General features: G+C 36.9%; 1 protein-coding gene across 5 annotated transcripts in view; it reads left to right on the top strand.

The window, feature by feature from the left end:
* BRD10 (bromodomain containing 10) overlaps positions 1-18,509 on the top strand; it is a 110,026-nt gene that overhangs the window by 26,122 nt on the left and 65,395 nt on the right. Inside the window, exon 1 of one of the 5 annotated variants that reach the window (XM_054583112.1) lies at positions 1,274-1,352. The exons of 3 other annotated variants lie outside the window; for them this stretch is intronic. The gene's annotated coding sequence lies outside the window, so the exon portion shown is untranslated. Of the gene's footprint in view, positions 1-1,273; positions 1,353-12,718; positions 12,867-18,509 lie in introns of those variants that run through there. One more of the 5 variants, XM_054583110.1, reaches the window with a different exon arrangement.

The following is an 18,509-nucleotide window of genomic DNA, read 5'->3' as shown; positions in this document are numbered from 1 at the left end:
GCTTTATAAAGAAAGCCTTGAAATTTGGTAAATGAATCTTCCAGCTATGTGTTCTGTTTTCTGTTTTGGTTTCCTTTTTTCCCCAAAATTGTTAGGCAATAATAAGATCTTTGTATTTTTGTGTGACTTTAGAATCATATTGTTAATTCTTTCAGAAAAACAAAAGCCTAAGGGAATTTTGAGTGAGGTTACATGGAAGTTATCAATCAGTTTTTGGATAATTGTTTAATTTCTCTCAGCAGCATTTTGTAGTTTTCAGTGTTGTACACATTTTCCACATACTTGGTTAACTGTATCCCAACATGTTTCATGTTTTGGATGTAATCATAAATTACTTTTTAAACTCAATATAGTGGTTGCTAATATACAGAAATACAATTAAATGTAGTATAGTGAAAATCAAAATACTACTCTCTTTCTCCTCAGAGTTTGAAAGATTTTACTTCATATAGTTGGAAACTTGGGTATTGGATTGCATACATATTAATGATTCTTACGGTTTTTTTGACGGATTGACTTCTTATTATGAGTGTCCCTTTTTAATTTCTGATATTTCATACATTTTTAATATTGCATTTTATATTCACTGTTGGCTTCTTAGCTCTATATATCATTGTGTGAAAATTATTTTTAGTGGCCTCTCTGGGGTCTTATAAAATGTGCCTAAGTTATCATAGTTAACTTCAGATGTAATCATCTTCTATTTACCTCTTCCCATCCTTTGTTTTGCTTTTGTCATACATTTTACTCCTACATGTGTTATAAACCCCAATACACTGCTGTTGGGTGTACTGTAAATAGTTTTCTTTTCAAGAAACTTAAGAAAAAAGTATTTCATATTGATCCTTACATTTATCCCTCCTATGATGCTAACTGCTGTCATTTTCCTACTGCCTAAAGAACTTCCTTTAACATTTCTCATAATATTAGTCTGTCAGTGATGAATTCTGAGCCTTTATTTTGCTGTACATTTTGAAGGAGAGTGATTTTGTTTCGGCAGGTTTTTGGAGGGTTTATTTTTGGTTTTATTTTTTTCCCTATCAGCACTTTAGTATGGCATTTTTTAAATTTATTTTTTACCATACATAGTTTTTGAAGGCAAACCTGCTGTTCTATCTTTGTTTCTTTATACATAAGGTATTTTACTTCTCTGACTGCTTTTAAGATTTCATATTTATTACTAGTTTTCAGCAATTTGATTGTAATGTGCCTTTGGTGTGGGATTGAGTTTATGTATGTGTGTGTTGATTATTTTGCTTAGAGTTTATGGTACCAAGGACGGAGTTACAAAGAAGAACTGTATTGAGACATACCTTCTTTTGAAGAACAGAGCTCAAGGAGCCTCACAGAGAGTGAGTCAGTGGAATAAATACTCTACCCCTCTGATCAGTTACCAGGGCTCTCTTAACTGAACCCAAGAGAAGCTACTGAATGAGATTGTCTGTTGATACAGACAAATTATATAGTGACAGGTAGAGTATAAATCTGGATGCAACAAGATATTCGGTATAGATATCTTCAAATTGATTACATCTAAAATTAACTGTGAAAACATGATCTTTCCTCCTGAAATTTGGTCTTACTGTAATGCTCCCTGTCTTGACAAGTAGCACCATTGTCTCCTGGATCATGCAAGTTAGGAACTTGGGATTCATTCAGGACACATTCTTTTCCCTCACATATAAATCGAATCCATCCCCAAATCTTCACTTTATTTCCTAAGTCTCTCTTGAATCTGCCCACTTCTCTCTCCCTTCTCAGCCTCCATCCAGTTCCTTCATCTCTCACTGAAACTGCTGTTTTCTCTTAATTGGTCTAAGTGGCTTTGCTTGCCTCATTCCAGTCTGTTTTTTTCATTAAAGATATGATGAACTTTTCCAAATGCAAATCTGATCACGCCACTTACCTATCCCATTACCTACTATTGTCTCCCCAAAACAATGCAAGTACAATTGACCATTGAACAACGTGGAGGTGCCAACACCACACAGAGTTAAAAATTTACATGTAACTTTTGATTCCCCCAAAACTTAACTACAAATAGTCTACTGTTGACCAGACACCTTATCAATAAGTTGAACAATCAATTAACACATTTTATATGCTATATGTAATATATACTGTATTCCTATAATATACAGTAAGCTAGAGAAAAGAAAACCATAAGGAAAAAACATTTTAAGTACTCTACTGTATTTATCGATATTGTAAGTTTACGTAGTCTGTTTACAAGATGAACTATCAGTAAGTATATCAATACTGTCTTACATGATACAAAACACTGTAGATGTTATACGTATTCCTAACACTAGACAAGGGTTAATGTGATAATGTGAAAAAAAATCCATATTTATTTACAGATATTACAGTTCATACATTGATAATGAAGAAGCAGCAATATGGTTTTTTATAGTAGTTTAGTGTAATTGATATGATTGCTTTATGGTGGTAAGAAATCTCCAAGACAAATACTGTATGATCTCACCTGTAAGAGGAACATAACGAACAAAATAAACAAACAAACAAAAAAAAATAGAACCAGAGGCATGGAAACAAGGAACAGACTGACAGCGACCTCAGAGGAGGGGGGAGGAGTATAAGAGGGAAAGAAGGGAAAGGGTTTAGTCAAGGAACAGATATAAATGACCTAGGGATATGGACAACAGGGTGGGGATTGACTGTGGGACCAGGGGGTGGGCAGGGAAGGAGAGAGCAATGGTGGAGGATTGGGATAACTGTAATTGAACAACAAGAGAGAGAGACACACACACATACTCCAGAAAATTTTCCAATATTTGTATTGAAAAACATTTGCATGTAGGTGGGCCTACACAGTTCAAACCTTGTTCAACTGCACACACAAAAACTTTAATGGCTGAATATAATTTATAAGACCCTGCTTTTATTTTTTGGCCTCACCTTGTCTCTCTAGCCTCTTATCTTTTTGTCCCTTGTTTTTTGTTATCCTAGCTATTGTGGCCTTCTTTTTCCCTCTTCAGTGTCAAGAAATAATGTTAAGTTTATGTGCATCCAAATTTAGACTTCACGTAAAACACATGTAGAATGTACCAAGAATGGTGGGACTTTTAACCTGTATTTTCTAAATTTTCTAAAATAAGGATGCTTTTCTTTTATAATTGAAAATATAAGAAGTATTAAAATTTGCAGTGTGACACATAACTAACTAGGTATAACTAATGCATAACTAAGGCAGTTTTTGAAATGTCCTTTGAGTCCATCCCAAGATTTATTTTGAGTCCTTAGAAGGAAAATGTGACATCTGGGCAGCAACATGTGGTCTGATACATGGGACTGCTAAATAAAGCCGCCTTCCCTCTGTACAGTTTCCTTACCATCTACCATGATACCTAAAATTCTATCAGTCTATCAATTATGTCGATCTAATACCCTTCTAAGAGTTAGTCAGAAACTAGCAGAGATTATTGATAGTGTAAAATTAGGCCTAGAAAGGGACTTTGAAATCATCATAAAGAAAGGTCATATTGAAGGGTGGGGAAGGTTGCAAAGATCATTTGATTACTGTAATTGTGCTTTAGTTGTGGGCATAGGCTTTTTTAAAAAAATATATATCCCTTTTGTCTAGAAGGATCTCCAAGACTCCCAGATAAATGAGCCTCATCACTTTCCCCTGGCTCACCGTTCCATCTTCCTTGCAATCTAAACAACCTTTTTCTTTGCCTTGCTTCCTTGTGACTCATGTTGTTTTCTGCCTGTCTTCTGTCTGTCTTGTGGCTTTTCCATTCCTCTGCTAGTCTACTAAAATTCAATGGTCATAGGCATTTATAAAAAATTAAAACCTTTGGCATAAGATGTGAGAAGATAAAGTTAAGTATGTTAAAACAGCTTTTATATCAGAAATTCAAGTTGGCAGCAAGCTGAAGATTCTAATACATATTTTAATATGATAGCACTTTAGTTATGTGATGGGCATTTGATCAGTTTTAGCTGATCACCTGGGCAGATGCAAACCTAAAAGTAAAGTATTTTTTAAAAAATCTTTTAAGTCTAACAATTAGGTCTCCGATCTGCGAACTGTTCCAGTTAAAGCTAGGGAATCCCCACCCTTTATTTTAATTTTTATACAGTAGGTAGTTTCCCTTTTTTGTACAACATATACCATAAAAATGAAGGTTTTTTTAAAGTATCAAATTGAAAAAAATCGCAAATCCTGGCACTCCTCTATTACTATTTTTATTTATTTGGACAGCATTGGAAACCAATGCAAAGGAAATAGCAGATGGTGTATGTTGAACAAAGAGGAGTAAATATCGAGTATGACTTGGTAGTTTTGCCATGTTCAGGTAAATGCTGGTAGGACAGTGGGCATTCTTGAGGCTGACTGGCATAGAGAGATACTCTTAAATTAGGAGCAAGCATCACTAGAAGTCAGAGTTCTGGGAAATTGAGTGTAAGGGCTGGTTAATTTAAGTTGCTGAAATAGTCTTCTTAAGGTTTTGATGAATTTATTCTTCAATTTAAGTATAGTTGGTATACAGTTTTATTTTTTTAAATATATTATATTGATTATGTCCATACAGTTGTCCCATTTTTTTTCTCCCCTTTGTTCCCCTCAGCCCTGTACTGCCCCTCCCACTAGCTTCTCCCACCTTCCCCCCGGCCTAGTTCAAGCTCATGGGTCATACACATAAGTTCCTTGGCTTCTCTATTTCCTATACTGTTCTTAACCTTCCCCTGTCTCTTGTACTTGCCATTTATACTTCTTATTCCCTGTACCTTTTCCCCCATTCTCCACCCTTTCCTGCCCTCCTGATAACCATCCATGTGATCTCCGTTTCTGTGACTCTGTTCCTGTTCTAGTTGTTTGCTTTGTTTTTGTTTCTGTTTTTAGGTTCAATTGTTGATAGTTGTGAGTTTGTTGTCATTTTACTGTTCATAATTCTGATCTTTTTCTTTGGTAAGTCCCTTTAACTTTTCATATACTGAGGGCTTGGTGATGATGAACTCCTTTAACTTGAACTTATCTGGAAAGCACTTTATTTGTCCTTCCTTTCTAAATGATAGCTTTGCTGGATAGAGTCGTCTTGGTTGTTGGTCCTTGCTTTTCATCACTTTGAATGTTTCTTTCCATCCCTTTCTTGCCTGTAAGGTTTCTTTGGAGAAATCAGCTGATAATCTTATGGGGGCTCCTTTACTGTCTCCTTTTCTCTTGCTGCTTTTAAGATTCTCTCCTTATCTTTCAATCTTGGGTAATGTAATTGTCATGTTCTTTGGTGTGTGTTTCCTTGGGTCCAAGTTCTTTGGGACTCTCTGAACTTCCTGGACTTCCTGGAAGTCTATTTCCTTCTCCAGATTGGGGAAATTCTCCTTCATTATTTTTTCAAATAAGTTTTCAGTTTCTTGCTCTTCCTCTTCTTCTGTCACCTGTACAATTTGGATGTTGGAACACTTAAAGTTGTCCCAGAGGTTCCTAAGCCTCTCCTGATTTTTTGAATTCTTGTGTCTTCATTCTGTTCTGGTTGAATGTTTATTTCCTCCTTCTGCTCCAAACTGTTGACTTGAGTCCTGGTTTCTTTCCCGTCACTCCTGGTTCCCTGTATAGTGTCCTTTATTTTACTTTGCATAGCCTTCACTACTACTTCTATTTTGTGACCACACTCAACCAATTCTGTGAGCATCCAGATTACCAGTGTTTTGAACTTGGCATGTGATAGATTGTCTATCTCCTCGTTGCCCAGTGCTGTTTTGGAGTTTTGATCTGTTCTTTCATTTGGGGCATATTTTTTTGTCTTGGAGCACCTGTTATGTTGTGATGAGTGGAGCCTTAGGTATTTGTCAGAGCCAGGCAACCCACATTACTGTGTTGTGGCGCTTTATGTGGGGAAGGGTTCAGACAGGGAACAGTGCTGCTTTCTCGGCTCTTAGCCAGCTTTCATTCACTTGCCCCACGTACCCACAAGCAAATTGGGCACCTCTGGTGCTAATTCCCAGGTGAGTAGGTTTGTGTATGTTATAGGCCTCTGCAGTTCTCTCCAAAGAACACTCCTGTGAGGCTGGGAGTTTCTCCTGCCGCCACAGCCCGCATAGGTTTTACAGCCAGAGGTTTTGGGGCTTTGTTTCCTTTCTTCCTGGAACCCCAGGTTGCATGATCTGTCTCACTCCCCTGTTGTTCTCCCAGTTTTTCCTCATGCAGATGTGGGTCCGCCAGCCAGTGCCTTGCCTGCCCAGTCCTCCGGCCACTGCTTTGCTGTTCACATCCTCTCCTCCCTGGCCTCCCATCCCCGTCCCTCTTACCAGTCTAGATGAATGTTTCTCCTTGGTTGTTTGACTTCCATACTGTTTGATTTTTCTGGCAGTTCTGGTTGTTTTTTGTTTTTAAATTTGTTGTTGTCCTTTCTTGGTTGTGCAAGGAGGCAAAGTATATCTACCCATGCTTCCATCTTAGATGGATTATAATCTTTAAGCTTCTTGTGACAACACTACATTCTTTTTATAATGGTGATTTTGAGCTATTAAGGAATGATTAAGTTATATTTTATATACCTTGTTAATTAATAAGCACAAGAGTATATAATACATTTTAGATAGTTTTTAAAAAGTAGGTAATTGGTTATAATTGAAAGTTAGCACTCATGAAAAAAATTTCTGTTAATCTGCCCTGGCTGGTATGCCTCAGTGATTTGAGCAATGGCCTGTAAACTTAAAGGTTGTTAGTTTGATTCTGATCAGGGCATATTCCTGGGGCATACGAGAGACAACAGGAAGCAACTGGTCGATGTTTCTCTCCCTCTCTCCCTCCCTTCCCTTCTCTCTAAAAACAAAATCTTTAAAAGAAAATTACTGTTATTCTGGAATATGACATTATTAAGTAGCAGTTTTGATTGAAGTGTACTTTAGCAGTATTAAATGTATTGGATCTGTTCACTATTCTTTTTTGCAGATCTGCTTGTATTAACAAAAAGTATATGTGTTTTTAATACTCTTGTTCCATATATTTGTATAAACTTATCGGTATTTTATTGATTTGGAAATCATGAGTTAAAACAAAAATGCTCTGTGAAATAAAGTTATGACTTAGGATTGATTTATATTCAGAGTCTCTATAACATTAAATAACAGTGACTCGATGAAGTAAACATTCATCAATTGTGACCCAGCATTGTTGCGCACTGTCCCTACATTTTGGTAATTTCCCATATTAAAAGTCCTGACTTCCCAAAGTTGATGACAGAAAATTTATATTCTTATATCCACTTACAGCTTAAGGCAGAGGCATGTGGCCAGTCCTATATCTCACACTTGAAATTGCACAGGAGCAACATGAAGTAGCATTCTTTGGCAGGGGAGTTTATCTTTTTTATTTTTTTAAAGATTTTATTTATTTATTTTTAGAGAGAGGGGAAGAGAGGGAGAGAAACACCAGTGTGTGGTACTCTCATGCGCCCCTTGCTGGAGACCTAGCCTGCAACCCAGGCATGTGTCCTGACTGGGAATTGAACTGGCACTCCTTTGGTTCTCAGGCCCATGCTCAACCCACTGGGTCACACCAGTGAGGGCAAGAGAAGTTTATCTTTTGGCACAAGTAGTGTCGGGAACTTTTGATTGCTCTAGGTTTCTAGTATCAGAGTTGCCAAGTAGTGGTGGCAGTCTAGTTTTTCCTGGAAAAGCTTCTATAGTGTGGTTGGGATTTACGTCTTCATATAAATAAGTAAGCTTTCTACACTAATCTTTAAAGAAATTCTTTTTCTGCTTTGATTAACCAGACAACATTCTTTTGTTGATAACTAAGTAAGAAGCTTGACTAAACATTTAATATGAATGGTTGATTTTTCTAAAATATAGTATGCTATAATTCTAGAAAATATAAATAAATATGTTGCTTTCCTTTTTCATGTTACTAATTTACATGCATTGTATTGGTTCCTGAATTAATGGATTATTTTGGATTAAAACTCCTGTGAATGTTTTGTAAACTCTTAAAGGATGTATGCATGCTTTAACTATTTTGTACCCTTAAAGGCTTCTAATGAAAGATGGTAGCCTTACTTTAACTCATCTTCAAGTCCGTGACTGAGAAACATTCACCTTTAACTTTTAGCAATTCCTTCTAGTCATTATTTCCACATTTCTAATACATGCTTATAATTCCACAATACATGCTTATATTGCTATTTCTTGGTTTGTCATCTTGGCATTATCTATTGACATTCATCAGTAAAAGATGAAGAGTCAATTCTCTTACAGTGAAATTTAGAACTTACATGAACAATTTTTGTTCTTAATTTTTACCTCTTCTATCTTACATATTATTGTTGATGAATAATTTAGCTCTGTCTTATTTTTACCCCTAAACTAGGCACTATTATTACTGTCTTTTTGTAATGTTTATTTACCCACATGATTAACAATTAACTTGTTCTCCAGTCCTTCCTGTATCTTAGAACTTCTTTCTGAGATCATTTTTTCTTCCTGACTGAAGTATATACTATAGAATTTTGGACAGTTTCTATTTTGTCTTCAAGTTCACTAATCTTTTATCTGCCACGTCTAATTTGTAATTAGTCCCATGCAGTATATTTTCACTTCAGACATTGCAGTTTTCATATCTGAAAAAATTGATTTGGGCCCTGGCCAGTTGGCTTGGTTGGAGTGTCGTCCAGTGCATCAAAAGGTTGCAAGTTCATTTCCCAGTCAGGGCACATACCTAGGTTGTGGGTTTGATTCCCAGTTGGTCACATACATCAGGGCGCATACAGGGGGGCAACCAGTCAGTGTTTCTCACACTGGTGTTTGTTTTTCTTTCTCTCTCTCTCTCTTCCTCTCTCCCTCCATATCTCCCCTTTCCTCTCTAAAAATCAATAAACATATCCTCAGGTAAGGATTGATTTGGGTCTATTTTATATCTTCCATGTCTCTACTTAACTTTTTGACCATATAGATTGTAGTTTCAGTGACCACTTCAGTGGCCTTATTTGCTAATCTAGCATTTGTTTGATTTCTGGGTCAGTTTTGGTTGATTGATTTTTCTCCTCATTATGACTCATGAGTTTCAGCTTTACTGTATGCCTGGTAGTTCTGGTTTGGATGTCAAACATTTTTTTATCTTGATGAGTGCCAGGTATTTTTATATTTCTATAAATCTTCTTGAGCTTTCTTCTGAAATGTAATTGTTACTTGCAGACAGTTTGATCATTTTAAATCTTTTATGATTTGTTGCTTGGGTGCAGAGCAATGCCCTGCTCAGTCTAGGTCTAATTATTCTCTGCTATCAAGGCATGACCTTCCTTCCTGACTGAGTATTTTACCCAGTTTCCTATGCATTATGATTTTTCCCAGTATAACTGGTTGGAGTAGACACTCTGTTTTCTAATCTTTTGGTTGTTTTTCTCCCACATAACTTTGGGTTGTTTTTTCCAATAGCAGGTACTAATCAGCTGGAATATTCAAGAGGTACTATCAGTACATCTTCAGTGTTCTCACTTTATGCAGCTCTCTAGTGTTTGGTTCTGTGTTCTGCAGACCCTACCTGCCTTGATATTTCAACTCAGGAAGTCTGCTGAGCTCTCCTGCATTTCCCTCCCTATGACATGGCCTGGAAGCTCTCTCAAGGCAATAAACTGCACTCTTGTCTGTTTCTCTCAGAGGTCACAGTCCTTTTTACTTGGTATTTTGGTTCTTGGAAATTAATATTTTATCTTTTTTTTCCCCCAGGTTATTTTTTGTTTGTTGCTTTGGGAGAGTAAATCTGATTCCTTGTTACTTCTTCTTGGGTGGAAACAGAAGACACTTTAGAAATTTTTATTTTAGTTAGAATCAGTTAGAATTAAATTTTATCTAACTTAAAATAATTTTCCTCATCCATGAATGGTAGTTATTGCTTCTTGTTCATTTTGTTATTGAAAAATTTGTTAACCTTTATGTTATTTCTGTATATGTAATTTTTTCCCTTTCTGACTGCTTATAAGATTTTCTTTTTATCTTTGATATTTTATTGTTTTATTGTGATGTTCCTAATTATGGATTTCTTAATTTTTTTCTTGAGCTTCCTGAATAGAGGATTCATGTTCTTTATCAATTTTGGGAAATTCTCATATGTTATCTCATCAAATAATCAGTATACTCATCCCCCTTCAACCATTCTTATGTATTCTTATTTTCCGGAGCGCCAGTTACTTGGTTGTTGGATTTTAATTTCGTCTCTTTCTGTTGTTATATCTCTTCCTTATATTCTATCTCTTTTCCTCTTAGCACTGAATTATTTGAAATTTCTTCACCTCTACCTTCTTTTCCCATTATAATAATCCATTTAACCTATCCATTGCATGATTTATTTTGTTTATATTTTTTATTTCTGGAAATTCTTTTCATTTCTTTTTCAAATCTGCCAATGACAAATCCAAATCAAAATGTAGTTCACTGAAGTTTTCTGATAATTTATTACTTATTATTTTAATTTCCTTTTATTTCTTTAACATTTTTTAAAAATATTTTTTCTAATAGTTAACTGAAATTGTTGCAGTGAATTTTTTAAGTATCTTTTACTGATTATGCTATTACAGTTGTCCCATTTTTTTCCTACCCTTTATCCCCCTCAGCCTTACACACCCCTCCCTACAATATTCATCTCCCTTACTTCATGTCCATGGGTTGTACACATGAGTTCACTGGCTTCTCCATTTCCTATACTATTGTCAACCTCCCCCTGTCTATTTTGTGCCTACCAGTTATATTCCCTCTACTTTTTCCCTCCATCCTCCCCTTGCCCCCAGCGGATAACCCTCCATGTGATCTCCATTTCTATGACTCTGTTCCAGTTGTTTGCTTAGTTTGTGTTTGTTTCTGTTTTTAGGTTCAGTTGTTGATATTGAGGTTGTTGTCATTTTAATGTTCATAATTCTGATCTTTTTCTTTGGTAAATCCCTTTAACATTTCATATACTGAGGGCTTGGTGATGATGAGCTCCTTTAACTTGACCTTATCTGGAAAGTGCTTTATCTGCCCTTCCATTTTAAATGATAGCTTTGCTGGAGAGAGTAATCTTAGATGTAGGTCCATGCTTTTCATCACTTTGAACACTTCTTTCCAGTCCTTTCTTGCCTTTAAGGTTTCTTTGGAGAAATCAGCTGCTAGATAGTCTTTTGGGAACTCCTTTGTAAGTAACTGTCTCCTTTTTTCTTGCTGATTTTAAGATTCTCTCCTTATCTTTTAATCTTGGCTAATGTAATTATGATGTGCTTTGGTGTGTGCTTCCTTGGATCCAACTTCTTTGGGACTCTCTGAGTTCCTGGATTTGCATGTCTATTTCCTTCTCCAGATTGGGGAAGTTCTCCTTCATTATTTTTTCAAATAAGTTTTCAGTTTCTTGCTCTTCCTCTTCTTCTGTCACCCCTACAATATGGATGTTGGAACATTTGAAGTTGTCCCAGAGATTCCTAAGCTTCTCCTGATGGTTTTGAATTCTTGTGTCTTCATTCTGTTCTGGTTGAATGTTTATTTCTTCCTTCCGCTCCGAACTGTTGATTTGAGTCCTGATTTCCTTCCCTTCACTGTTGGTTCCCTGTATATTTTTCTTTATTTCACTTTGTATAGCATTCACTTCTTCACACATGTGCCCTGCCTGGGAATTGAACCAGCAATCCATTGGTTCACAGGCTGGCACTCAATCCACTAAGCCACAGAAGCCAGGGCTGTTTTTTGTTTTTAAATTCATGTTATCCCTCTTTTGGTTGTGCAAGGAAATGAAGCATATATACCTAAACCTCTATCTTGGCCAGAAGTCTGAGGTGAATTCTTGTAGTGAAAACTTTAAGACGCCAGTTTTTCTATGGGGTAAAGATTTTAAATTATATTGTTTCTTTAATAGACATAGAATTAATTTTATTTTTATTCTTTTTATGTCAGTTTTTAATTTTATTTTTCATAATCTTGTTTGTTCATTTAAGTTGTCTCTTGGCATAAAGTTGGTCATAATATCCTTACATCATTTATATCTATAGGATATGCCCATTTTCATTTCTGGTATTGAGTATGTTTGTGTGTGTGTGTTTTCTAGATTAGTACTGCCAAAGGACTTTCATTTTTATTAGTGTTCTTAAAGAACTAACTTTTGAATTTGATTAGTTTTCTATAACATGTTTGTTTTCCAGCTCATTGATTTGTGCTCTTTATTTTCTTTTTTAATTTTCTTTTATCTTATTTTTTTCCATCACCATCTATTCCCTCCTGTACTGTCTTCCATTTCCATCATCCCCCACCCCTGCAGTTACTGCACTGTTGGCCATGTCCATGAGTTCTTTTCTTTATGCTCTTTATTTTCATCTTTCAACTTTGGGGGTTTGATTTGTTGTTCTTTTTCCAGTTTTATTTTAGTAAGCACATGTATTTGATTTCCAACTGTTCCTATTAACTAAATACAGTTTGTTAATCTATAAATTTCTCTCAAAATATGACTTTGGCTGCTTCCCACCACTTTTGATTATTATGTTTTCTTTTATGTTTCTGTCTCTACTTGTTTGACTGTTATCAAGTCTGTTGTTTTAGTAGCTCCCCTACTTAATTTTAACATGTATAATTAACTTGTAAAAGCCTAAAATTAGTATTTTTACCTTCTTCCTGATTAATACAACAACCTTGAACACTTAATTTGAATCATGTTTTGCTCAGCTTATTTGCTATTGTAACATATTTTAATCTTACCTTTTCTTGGAGCCCACTGGAGGCAAAGCCACTGTTTGTAAGGGTCCAAGCATAAGTTTTTCATTTGCAGGCATTCCTCCTGGGCTCTGATGAGGGGCAGGGTTGCAGACTGGAGGTACCTGAGGAGAGTCTGCAGTTGGAGGCATTGAGAAGAGAAGTGGGGGAGTGGCTGCCAGGATCCCTGTAACAAGGTTATCCCCTGATATCACAGCAGACATTTTTCTTGAGAAGTGTAAGCCCCTCCCAAGGGAATCAGCCTGGGGAAAAGCAATTACCCCACCCTCTGGGGTACCACTTGCTTCACCCTCTGGAATCCCACTCACCCTACCCTGCATCTTAACCCCTGCTGAGGAGACAGCAATATGGGCACAGTCAGGGAGAGTCAGAGGCTGGCTTTGGGACATGGCCATTTTCTACACTTTCCCAGGAAAAGGACTCTCACTTTCTCCTCAAGGGAGAACTAATAGAAACACCCTCCTGATTTCTGGAAGACCCAAACTTTGAGCTCTGGTGGCCCCACCTGTTTGCCTACTAAGGGCTCCACCCTGCAGCTGAGTTCAGGGAAATAATCCAGAAAGGACCCAGATCTGTAGCTGTAGGGTGGAGGATCACACTCACCAACTTCCGTGAAGTCCAAACAGCACCTCCTTTTCCTGGGAGATCCAGAGGTCCCATCCTCCTGATCCTGCCAGAAGCCCTCTCAAAAACAGCCATTGTGGTGACTAAGACTGACTGCTTAAGGGCAAGCAGAGGCAGGTAGAGGTGGATCTTGCCTTGGGACATTTACTGACATATCTCATGCCCTGTGCTGGTAAAAGACAGCCTTGGAGTTCAGCCTGGCCCTTCCCATGTGCAGCTCAGCCAGGTGGAGGCAGCCAAAAACTATAGATCACCTGTGGCTTCCAACATGCTACTGAGGGCCAGAGGTGGACAGCATCTGACATTGGCTTACACGAGGTTCAGGCAACATTGAAGCAGTATCCAAAGGGAAATCCCATCAGGCAGGCGTTAAATTCTGCTGAGATGAATTCCACTTAGGTTATATTTTTTGGTTTTTTGTTGTGTTTTTTTTCATTACTTTTCCTATTGCATAGCTTTTTTATTATTTGCTTTTCTAATTTTTTTCCTGTTGTTTCTTTTATATCTTTTATTTTACTCACTCCATTTTTCTTCTTCTTTCCTTATTTTTTCTTTTTTTTCCTATTTTCTCTTTCTATTCCTTACTGTTATTTCTCTTCCTTCCTCTCATAATCTTCTTTACTTACTTTTGTCTTCTCATATTCTTTTTTTTCTTTTTTCCTTTCTTATTCTTCCTTGTTGTTTATGCTATAGTTGGGGTTTATTGTTTGTTTTTGTTTTTTTTGTGTTGTTCTGTCAGCAGCTGTACAGCAGCTTTCAAGATTTAGTTGGGGTTAAACCTCTCAGTCAGCCAGCCAGAGGGGAGATCCCACCCACAAATGGGCCAATAGCAACAAGAACCAATTACATCAGCAGAGCCCACATAAACCTTCCTAAGGGACATTCTTAGGTCATCCAACTCAGTAGATCAAGAAGACTGCCCCACTGGGTCCCACAGAACTTCTGCCACATAAGACTACCCCACAAGGACTGGGACTCAAAGCAGATATAATACATGGAACAAACACAAGGAGACAATGAAACCACACCCAAACGAAAGAAAGGGGGACTCTCCAGAGAAGGAGCCAAGTGAAATGGAGGGAAGCAATTTATTAGACATAAAGTTCAAAATAATAGTTATAAGAATGCTCAAGGAACTTAGTGAGAAATACAAGGAACATTGTGGGAACTGAAGAAACTTGGTGGGAGTTACATCAGCATGAAAAAGGACATAGAAACTATGAATAAGAACCAGTCGGAAATTAAGAATGCAATATCTGAAGTGAAGAATACACTAGAGGAATTAACAGTAGGCTACATAAAGCAGAGGTCGAATCAGTGATTTGGAAGACAATATAGAAAAAAATACCCAATCAGGGCAACAAAAAGAAGAAATAGTTAAAAAAAAAAACAAGGATAGTTGAAAAAACTTTGGGACAACATTAAATGTACCAATATCTACATCCTAGGCCTCCCAGAAGGAGAAGAAAATGAGTAAGGGATAGAAAATCTGTTTGAAGAAATAATGACAAAACTTCTTTACCTGGTGAAGGGGGAAAAAATCACACAAGTTCAGGAACCACAGAGAGTCCCAATCAATACAGAACCAAAGAAACCCACATCAAGATATATCATAATTAAAATTAAAGATACAAGACAAAGAATCTTAAAGGCCCCAAAAGAGAAACAGCTACCTACAAGGGAAGTTGCATAAGGCTGTCAGCTGATTTCTCAACACAAACCACTTCAGACCAGAAAGGATTGACATAAAGTGTTCAAAGTAATGAAAAGCAAGTACCTGCAACCAAGACTACTCTATCCAGCAAGGCTGTCACTTAAAATTGAAAATGAAATGAAGAGCTTCCAGGAAAAAAAAAATTGGAGGGGAGGCTAAAGGAGTTCATTACCACCAAACCAGCATTGCAAGAAATGTTAAAGGGACTGCTTTAAGAAGAAGAAATAGAGGAGCATAGGAATAAAGAAAAAAATGGCAGTGAATAATTACCTGTCAATAATAACCTTAAATGTAAATGGATTAAATGCTCCAATCAAAAGACATAGGGTAGCTGAATGGATAAGAAAACATGACCCATACATACATATGCTATCTACAAGAGACCCAACTCAGAACAAAAGATTTACATGGACTGAAAGTGAAGGGATGGAAACTGTTCCATCCAAATGGAAACAAACAAACAAAAAAGCTGGGGTAGCAAGATTTATATCTAACAAAATAGATTTCAAATCAAAAGCCATAACGAGAGACAAAGAATGTCACTAGTAATGCTAAAGGGATCAATCCAGCAAGAGGATATAACCCTTGTAAACATGTGTGCACCCAGTATAGGAGCACCAAAATATAATTTAAAAATCTTGGTGGACATTAAGGAAGAGATTGACAGCAATACAGTCTTAGTACGGGATTTTAACACCCCGGTATCACCATTGGATACATCTCCCAGACAAAAAATCAACAAGAGAACAGCGACCTTAAATGACACACGCAATCAAATGTATTTAATTGGAATTTACAGAATATTTCATTCCAGACTAGCAGAATACACATTTTTCTCAAGTGTACATGGATCATTCTCAAAGGCAGACCACATATTAGACATACAGTAAAGTCCTAACAAATTCAAGAAGATTAAAATCATATCAAGCATTTTCTCATATCACGATGGCATGAAACTAAAAATCAACCTCAATAAAAACTCAAAGACATTCAAATACATGGAGGCTAAATAGTATGTTATTACATAATGAATGTTATCAATGAAAGTAAGGAAGAAAATAAATTACCTGTGAAAAAATGAAAATGAACACACAGCAACCTCAGATCTATGGGACACAGTGATAGCAGTCCTGAGAAGGAAGTTCATAGCCTTGCAGGCCTACCTCAGGAAACAAGAAAAATATCAAACAATCTAACCTTACACCTAAAATAACTAGAAAAACAACAAAGAATAGAAGGAAGGAAACAATCAAGAGCAAAGTGAAAATAAATTGCCTAGAGACTAAAAAAACAACTAAAAAGATCAATGAATCCAGGAGTTTCTTCATTGAAAAGATAAAATTGACAAACCCTTAACCAGACTCATCAAGAAAAAAAGAAAGAGGACCCAAATAAATATCAGAAATGAAAGAGGATAAGTAACAACTGATATCACAGACATAGAAAGGATTGTGAGAAAATACTATGAAGAACTATATGCCAAGAAATTGGACAACCTAGGTGAAATGGATAAATTTCTAGAAACATACAACCTTCCAAAACTCAATCAGGAAGAAGCAGAACACCTGAATAGACTGATAACAACTAATGAAATTAAAGCAATAAAAAATGCTCCCAGAAAACAAAAGTCCTAAACCAAATGGCTTCACATGTGAATTTTATGAATCATTCAGAGAAATAACACTTATCCTTCTCAACCTATTCCAAAAAATTGAAGAGATAAGACTTCCAAGTTTTATTTTTATGAGGCCAGTATTACACGAATACTGTAATCCAAAGCCAAACAAAGAAAGGAGGTTATAGGCCAATATCTATTGAGCATGAAATCCTCAACAAAATACAGGAAACTGCATCCAGCAATGCATTAAAAGTACCAAACAAAAAGTACCGAAGCCAAACAAAGAAAGGAAGATATAGGCCAATATCTTACTGAACATGAAATCCTCAACAAAATACAGGAAACTGCATCCAGCAGTGCATTAAAAGTACCATACACCATTGATAAAGGTGATTTACCCAGGGCATGCAAGGTTAGTACAGTACTCAAAAATCAAATAAGCGAAAGCATACAAGGTCTGTCCAGAAAGTACCCATCCATGTACTATGAAAAATACAGACTTTTATTGAAGATATAAGATAGAAGAAACATTGTACATAGAACAGTGATGCCTCAGTTCATTTCAGAGTAGGCACCTTGTGACCTCACACAGTTCTCCCAGTGTCTCTTGCTGGGAGACTATTCAAAATACTGTGAAATCCTTTGTTGGAATCACCATCAGCTGCCCTGTTGTATTTTCCTGAATCTCATCAATGGTCTGAAATCTCTTCTCTTTCAGTGGTGATTTTAGTTTTGGGAAAACCCAAAAGTCACAGGGTGCCACATCTGAGCTGTAGGGGTGCTGAGTCACCTGAGTGATATAATGTTTTGCCAAAAAGCTGTGCACGAGAAGTAATACGTGAGCGAGTGTGTTGTGATGAAGCTGCCAATCACCAGTTGCACATAGCTGTGGCCGTTTTTGTTCTCTTTCATTTCTCAGCTGATGAAGAACACTGAGGTAGTACTCTTCATTAATTGTTTTGTCTGGGGGTGCACTTGTGATGGAGAACACCTTCCCAATCAAAAAACACAGTTAACATGGTCTTGATCTTACCTTACTGCAACTTTGTCATGGCTTCCTCTGGCATGGGGAACCAGGCAAATTCCACTGGGATACAGGGCCTTCATTTCTGGATCATAGTCGTGGACCCACAATTCATCTCCCGTTATGACCTTCTTGAGGAAGTCTGGTTCATTGGTTGCAGTTTGGATTAAGTCATTACCATCTGCAGCACGATGTTCCTTCTCTAGTACCAGAAGCTGTGGAACAAATTTTGCCATATGTCTAATGCTAAGATCCTGCATCAAAAGCTTGGACAAAGTAGTTTTTGGAATCCCCAGATCAGTTTCTATGTCTCACACTGTCAGTCACCAGTCCTTGTTGATTGCAACCCATGCATGTTCAACAATCTCAGGTGTTCTGCCTGTCACAGGCCTTCCAGAACATGGATCACTTTCAGCTGGTTCTCAACCATCTTTGAAGTGTTTGTGCCACACTTAAATATTCAAGCTCAATGCAAAATTTGATGCAGATTCATAGTTCTACTTGCTCAGTCAATTTGAATGCCATGGCCACACAGTATACGTGCTCACTCAACAGTGTCTACTGCCCCCACTGACTAGTATAGTGAAGTTGTCATTTGTTCATGCATGTGCATTCCAGTCCACTTTTCCTTGGCTGCCATGTTACATCAGTGTCATGTAAACCATTCTTGTTTTACTCTCAATGGCTGGACTTTTTCCAGACGGAACTCATATACTGTGTTCATGCTTTGGAAGAATTAACATTATTAAAATGTCCATATTACTGAGAGCAGTCTATAGATTCAGTGCAATTCCTATTAAAATGCCAATAGCGTATTTCACAGATCTAAAACAAATATT

Source organism: Pteronotus mesoamericanus, unplaced genomic scaffold, assembly GCF_021234165.1.
Source record: "Pteronotus mesoamericanus isolate MK-2021 breed Mesoamerican mustached bat unplaced genomic scaffold, CSHL_Meso_final contig_73, whole genome shotgun sequence".
NCBI lineage: Eukaryota > Metazoa > Chordata > Mammalia > Chiroptera > Mormoopidae > Pteronotus > Pteronotus mesoamericanus.
This window is presented reverse-complemented; position numbering and strand designations above follow the sequence as displayed.